Here is a 7,545-nt window from a genome sequence, read left to right as displayed (position 1 = left end):
CACTCACCAGGGAGCGCCTGCCCAGGCCCTGTCCTCACCCCATCCGGCCCGCTCTTCCGCGCCGCGGCTCCTCCGGCACGCAGACGCCCCCCGGCCTGCCGGGGCTTTCACACCATCCTCGGCCCGCGGCTGCCGAGCGGGGGCCCCGCCCGCGCGCGCATCGCCCCCGCCCTTCCTCCTCCTCCACCCCGCCCTCCGCCGCGCGGCTCCCGGGAGTCGGCTCCCCGGCCGTGTGCGCAAGCGTGTCCGGCCCCTTCCCCGCCCCCCGCCCGGGCCTGGGCCCCCGCCTCCCCTGCAGGCGGACTTGTCGGCTCCCCGGCCGGCCCCGCTCCCGGGACTGGGACTGGGACCGGGCCGAGCGGAGCCTTTGCGCCAGCTCTGCGCCGCCGCGAGTCCGGGCGCCTAGCGGATCGGAGCTGTGCGCGGAACTGCCTCGCCCCGCCCCGCTCCACCCGCGAGGGTGAGTACGCCGCGGGCGGGCTCGGGGGCCCACGGCGGAGGGCGGGCAGCGCCGGGGTTCCGGGCTGCCGAGCGCCAGCCTTGCGCCGGAGGCTTGGGGAGGTGGTCGGGCCGGCACGTGGGCGCAGCGCTACTCGGAGGTTGGGGTGGGGCGGCCACCACCCTGAAGAGCTGCTTCCCTGCGTCCCTGTCCCTGGACCAGATTTTCGCGGGAAGCCTGATTGGTCTCGCTCTCTTGGAGTGAGCGAACCGGACCGACTTCTTCGGAAAGTTTCTCCTACCCACCCCCCTCGCTCGCCCTTGCGCCTGGGCTGAGGTGGTGTCCCCACCTCCAGCATCCTTTGGGCAGTGGTTTCTCCACATTCGTGCCCATCAAGTCCAGGACATGTGGGCTGGCTTTGCTGGAGGTGACAAGCTGTGCCGAAGTTGCAAGTTAGCCTTATCAGAACCCAGACGTGGTGTTGCCAGCTGGAGGCTGTCACGTCCTGAGCATCAGGGGTGTGTTGTGTGTGAAGGGGGTCTTTGTGTCTAGGCCACTGTACCTTGAAGTTGCCCTGGTGGTGAGCAGTGGGAAGAAAGGGGCTGGGAAGGTTAGGCTAAAGCTGAGGGCAGATACTCTATCACTGCCTGCTCCAGGTGCTTCTCTGGGGCCCCTGCTGGCAGGGACCTTAGGCCAACCCAGAACTGCCAACGTGTCTGCCAGCACTATCCCCTCCATTCCCAGTGAGAAGGACAGACTCCACCGGGCTGTTAGGCCTGATCTGCTGCTTCCTCTCTTCCCCAGTCTGGATCCCCGGGCCTGGATTAGAAGACTGCTGCTTGCAGGCTGGGGTGTAGGCAGAGTTCAGGTGCCCAGCTGTGGCCCATCTGACCTCACAGCCACAGGATGGTTTGTCACAAGGGCCACAAACCCATGCCTTTGTACAGGACCATTCCTACAGACCTCACATTCTGGCTGGCCCCTCTATTCATAGAATTTTATTTTTTTGACTTGTTTTAAATTATTTGTTCATTTATCTTTTTGCACATGTGGGTGGGTACCCAGGGTCTGTTGCTGCTACAATCAAATGCCTGTTTTGTTTCCTGTGGTGGGCTGGGGAATGGAACCCTGGGTGGGTAGGCTTTGCAAGCAAACACATGTAACCACTGAGCCATCTCCCCAGACCCCTCAAGATTTTAAATGATTTGGTCTCCATTAAGTATTCAAAAGTGCCTGCCCGGAGGAAGACCTATGTGTTTACTGTTGGAAATACTAATATACACTACCCAAAGCTACCTTATCATTAGAGGAATCCTTAGGAGGTTTCAGTTGTTTAGCCCTAGAAAAACAATTGGAACTATTTTGGTTTTTGGGAAGAGATGGCTGCAAATACCTTCCGAGTAAGTGGCGGTGTCTCGGGTTCCTCTGACCTGTTTCCTGCTCTTCTGCTGTCCCCCTCTCAGAGCCTGTCACATTGCATGGTGTGGGACATCTTAAGCTGTTCAGTGGGCCCTGGGCTCTACAAGTCTAGGGAGAGCCAGGAGGTAGAGCCAGCCCCTGTAGGTTCCAAGGTGACAAAGAGGGATATAGGTAGAATTATAAAAGTAAATTAGAAGTTAGAGGTGTAGCCCCATGCACTTGCCTGCAATCTTAATGCTGCATAAGAGAGAGGGAAGGAGTGTGTGTGTGAGAAGGGGGGGGGGATTGCTGGAGAGATGGCTTAGTAGTTAAGTCACTTGTCTGAGAAGCCTAAGGACCCAGGTTCTATTCCCCAGTACCCACATAGTGGTGCATGCATCTGGAATTCATTGTAATGGCTAGAGGCCCTGATGTGCCCATTCTCTTTCTTTCTCTCTCTCTCAAATAAATACATAAATAAAATAATATTTAAGAGAAAGCGAGAGAGAGAAAGTATCAGGCTGTAGATGTAGTTCTGTTGGTACCTAGTACTAACCTAGCACTTCATAAGCTGGGGTGGTGGTGCATGCCTGTAATTGGAGCACCCAGGAGGTAGAGGCAGAAGGGTCAAAAGTTCAAGGCCAGCCTGAGCTACCTGAGAGCCTGTCTCAACACCCCCCCCCCCAAAAAAGTCACCTGTTTGGCCTTTTGGGTTGAGAGGGCATCTTTAGCTTGGGAGTGGATTGTTGTCAGAAAATAAGGTCTCATTCCCTTGATAGTGGAGGGCCTAGGCCAAGGAAGCCCCTGGCACCTTCTGAGCTGTCTTCCCTTCCCTTCTTTGCACTTTTCCCTGAAACAGTGACTCACCCCTCCCCCCATTCCTCTGAAGCAGAGTGTCTTGGCCCCTCTACCTTCCCAGCTATTTTAGACTCCTAGAATTTTGTTTTCCAGGTAGAACCAAGAATCTGCCCCTTTCTGGAATTTTCAGAAATCCTGGGAAAGACCTCCTTTTTCCCCTGGGCCGGGTGGAGCAGAGGCCAGTCCCTTTACACCATTTTGAGTCATGGCCATCCTGCAGTTACCCTACTGGGTTGACACCTGCCCTTGCTTTACAGGCCTCCTCAGGCCTCTAGTTCTTCCTCTGAGTAGCTGCTTTAAGCTTGCCCACTGGAGTTGGGAACTCCTCCTGTCATAGTGGCTTGAGGTTTACACCATTCATTGGAGAGAGACCACTCTCCCTCATACCCTAACAAGCTGTTGCAAGTTGCTGGGTGCCAAGTTTCATACCCCAGAAGGGAGGCCATTTGAAGGAGGGGGAGCCTGAGGATACTGATAAGGAACCAAGGCTAAGCCTGTAGATTTCAATCCAGATAGAGCTGTATGTCCCTGAGACAGACTTCACACATCAGAGCACAGGCTAAGTGGTGAAGACTAGGACCCCGAGCTCACAGCACCTGCTCTACTCTTGACTGCTTATCCCAGGGCCCATGTGTTATCCACTTCCTTGCAATGACCAGATGCAATAAGTGGATTGACTCCTGGTTGTCATTCCCCTGGCTTTCAGAATCCTTCTTCTTAAAGACCCAGGTCTTAGGCAGAAACTTCTAGTCTCTACAAGGAAATGGCTAAGACAGGCTTCTTTGGTGGCTGTGGTCATTATCTTACCATCTCTTCCTTACCTTGCTTCTGTGAGAAGCACACTTCGGTGAGAGTGTTCTAGGCCCCTGGGTGGGGATGAATCTTCCTTGACCCTTCCCCACTTCTGAAGGATGCATGTGTGATGCAGATGGAGGAAGTGGTCACATGTGGCCTTAAGTGGGAGCACAGCAGGGGGTCTGAGCTCCACCAAGGGGTTATGTTAGTTTGTTGCTTTCAGGATGAGGAGGTGTGGGCATGGAGTGGTGCTGATTTTCTTTAACCCTGGCTGTGACTCTGTCACCTGAGGCCAGGAGATGATAGTGGGCTACAGATCCATCTCTGCCCCCAGAGCTGCAGTGCAGTAGGCTGATGTGATTGTCTAGACTCCGAGGCCCAGGCTTCTGCTGTAGGCTCAGTGGGGAGACTTCAGGGAGGCAGGAGTGTAGCTAGACTCTGTTTTCCACCTGGGCGTTGAGTATGAGGAAGCCCAGAGGTAAGCAGAGTTCAAGGATAGTCCTTTGCTGTTGCCTGCAAGCTCCTTTGGGCCTGTGTCGGTGTCTGGGACTCAGGACCTGGCTCTTTGAGGGAAGGCAGCTTGAAGCGTCTGGGCCAACACATGTACTATTTCTGCTTTTGGTCACAACCCTCCTCCAGATGTGAGTTGCAGCAATGCCACTAGTGCCCACAGTCTGCCCTGTGTCCTCTGTCCATTGCAGCATAATAAAAATTATAATGAATAAAGGACTTGGGGCAAGACTAATGGTGGCATACATGGCTATAATCCCAGCCCTAGAGAGGTGGAGGCTGAAGGATCAGGAATTCAAGGCCATTCTCTGTTGTATCCTGGGCTATATGAGACTATCTCACAACAGGAGGATTGCCCTGTTCAAGACCACTCTGAGACTACATAGTGAATTCCAGGTCAGCTTAGGCTAGAGCAAGACTTTGAAAAAACAAAAACCAAAGAGTCACATGGTTTGAGAGTACAAGGCCAGCCTGAGCTATATATTGAGTTCTACATAGCAAGAATCTATTCCAAAACAACAAAAATGTAAAAATTATTCTAAGCCCAGCATGATGGTGCACACCTTTTATCCCAGTACTTGGGAGGCTGACATCAAAGGAGCACTATGAGTTCAAGACCATCCTGGACTACAGGGTGAGTTCCAGATCAGCCTGAGCTAGAGTAAGATCCTGATTCAAAAAAAAAAAAAAAGAATGATTCTAAGCTCACTGGCCAGATGAAGACAGAATATATTCCACATTTGACCCATGAGTCACTGTTTGCCAACATCTGATAGAGTGGGCTGTGAACATTGCCCTCTAGGATTGGACACCCAGCAGCCTGAATTCTGTCTTTATCATTGCAAGAATGAGACATCATAGGTCAGTATCTACTCCAGTGCCTGGCCATGGGTTGGCAGAGGTCCACAGGTTTTCATAGCTTTCCACCTTATAGGGTCATACACATTTAAGAAAACTGCACAATACGTTCTCCTTAGAGGGTCACAATAAAAATCAGTATTTTAAATGAGTCAGTCATTCCTACTTAAACTGTCATGGAATTGAAAAGATGGAAAGATTTCCCATTCTTCTTACCAAAATTGGATTTTTTTAAAAAGCATATTTGCATGCATTGAGATGATTATGTGATTTCTGTCCTTGAGTCTATGTGATGTATTATGTTTATTGGTTTCCATATGTTGAACCATCCCTATATCCCTGGAATAAATCCTACTTGACCAAGGTGAAGACAAAAATAATAATAATAAAAAAAAGATGGAGGGGTCGAGTAAAGGGATGGCTGGAGCTGGAGCTCACTTGGTAGAGTTCTTGCTAACATGCACAGAGCCTGGGGCTCCAGTCCTCAGCACTTCATAAAATGGGCATTATATTGCACACTTGTATCCTGCTCCTCAGGAGGTAGAGGCAGGAAGATCAGGTAAAAGTCATCCTGACTACACAGTAAGTTTGAGGCTGGCCTGGGCTACATGAAACCCTGCTTCAAAGAGAAAGGAGGAGGGTACACTCAAGAAGAGAGAAGGAGGGCCTGGAGAGATGGCTCAGCGGTTGAGGTACTTGCCTGCAAAACCTAAGAACCAAAGATTATTTTTTTTAAGAACCTAAGTTTTAATCCCAGTACCCATGTAAATCCAGGTACACAAGGTGGCCCATGCATTGGGAGTTCTTTGCAGTGGCTAGAGGTCCTAGTGTACCTATTCTTTCTCTCTTATCTGCCTTTCTCTGTCTCTCACACATGCACATAAGTAAATAAATAAAATAAATTTAATAAAAAAGAAGAGGGGAGGAGCATTTTACCAAATGACAAAAATGTTACCATATGCCTGTCCAGCATTTATTCAAAGCCTGGCCCTTGAACTGGGAGCTTTTGTGGCACACTCCTATAATCTTAAAACTTGGGAGGTGGACACTAGCCTGGGCTACATAAGACTTTGTCTTAAAAAAGTAAATGGGCATGGTGGCGCACACTTTTAATCCCAGCCCTCAGGAGGCAGAGGTAGGAGAATCGCTATAAGTTCGAGGCTACCTTGAGACTACATAGTGCATTTCAGGTCAGTCTGTACTAGAGCAAGATACTACCTCAAGAAACCAAAAAGAATAAATTTTTTTTTAAAGGCGGTGGTGGGGGGGGCTGCTGGAAAGATGGCTTAGCAGTTAAGTGCTTGCCAGTGAAGCTTAAGGACCTGGGTTCAAGGCTCAATTCCCAGGAACCACGTTAGCCAGATGCACAAGGGGGCGCATGCGTCTGGAGTTCGTTTACAGTGGCTGAAGGTCCTGGTGCACCTATTCTCTCTCTCTGCCTCTTTCTCTGTCACTTTCAAATAAATAAATAAAAGTTTTTAAAAAAAGGAATACAAATGCTTGGCATGATGGCCTACACTTATTTCAACACTTGGGAAACTGAGGTATAAGGATCTACTGGAGTTGGAAGCCAGCCTGGGCTAGAGAGTGAGTTCCTGGGGTCTGCTTAGGCTGAGATGCTGCCTTAAAAATAAGTAAAGCCGGGCATGGTAGTGCACACCTTTAATTCCAGCTCAGGCAGAGATGGGAGGATCGCCATGAGTTCAAGGCCACCCTGAGATTACATAGTGAATTCCAGGTCTGGGCTAGAGTGAAACCCTATCTCGGGAAAAGAAAAAAGAAAAAATAATAAGTAAATAAGTAACATGATTTGTAAAAAAGACATTTGCTGTCTGTGGTGGCGCACACCTTTAACCCCAGCACTTGGGAGGGTGAGGTAGGAGAATTGCCATGTGAGTTCGAGGCCACCCTGAAGCTAGAGTGGATTCCAGGTCACCCTGGGCCAGAGTGAGCTTCTACCTTGGAAAAACAAACAAACAAACAAACAAAAAAGTGCAAGTTGATTATTTATTTTGGTCACTCCATTGAGCCTCATACTTTTCCCAAGACTATTTGTAAGTGAAGAAACAGGCTGGGAAAATTCAAGTACTCAGTCAAGGTGCACCTGAGCAGCAGTGCCGGGACGGAGACCAGGCCTGTTTCCAAAGACTGTACTTTCCAGCCCTGTTCTTTCTGTGCTTCCAATCTGGAGCTCATCTTACCCAGTTCATCTCGGTTTGCTCAAAGCTATACTATCCTAGGGTCAAAGGTGGAATACCAAACCAGGCCTCCCTATGCTGCCCTGAGTCTGCAGTCTAGGAAATTGAGTCTGTCATCCCTTTCTGTGGGGCCGGCCTGGGCTCTCCCTCCTTCCCTGCCAGCCCATTCCTCCCAGCCTACACCTCCCCACTTTCCCGCTGGTAATTACTTCCATCTGCCCCGCCTGCCTGCCACTCCTATTCTTTGGAAATGCTGCTCCCTGGCCCGCACACAAGGCTACGAGGTCTCCTCAGGCAGCCACTGGGACCTGTGGAAAAGTGGGAGGTGGGGAAGCTATTGGGGTCTGTGCTTCCCCAACAAGCCCTTTGGTGCTTCCTGATGTTCTGGACCGCCCCGGGGGACAGAGGGGTCCTCAAACACACCATCTCGTGCAATGAGAGCTGCTATAGACTGGCTCCGGTGGAAACTGCCGGAAATGAAAGAGGTAG

General features: G+C 50.9%; 1 protein-coding gene across 6 annotated transcripts in view; it reads left to right on the top strand.

Moving 5' to 3' along the window:
* Positions 1-324: 324 nt before the first annotated feature.
* Positions 325-7,545, top strand: part of St3gal4 (ST3 beta-galactoside alpha-2,3-sialyltransferase 4) — a 55,085-nt gene continuing 47,864 nt past the window's right edge. For 2 of the 6 annotated variants that reach the window (XM_045146304.1, XM_045146305.1), the window contains exon 1: positions 325-460. The gene's annotated coding sequence lies outside the window, so the exon portion shown is untranslated. The remainder of the gene's footprint in view (positions 461-7,545) is intronic. The other 4 variants (XM_045146307.1, XM_045146308.1, XM_045146306.1 and 1 more) reach the window with 3 other exon arrangements.

The sequence above is a fragment of the Jaculus jaculus genome, chromosome 3 (genome assembly GCF_020740685.1).
Source record: "Jaculus jaculus isolate mJacJac1 chromosome 3, mJacJac1.mat.Y.cur, whole genome shotgun sequence".
In the NCBI taxonomy this organism is placed as follows: Eukaryota; Metazoa; Chordata; class Mammalia; order Rodentia; family Dipodidae; genus Jaculus; species Jaculus jaculus.
Note: the sequence above shows the minus strand (reverse complement) of the source record. Positions and strands in the feature narration are given on the sequence as shown.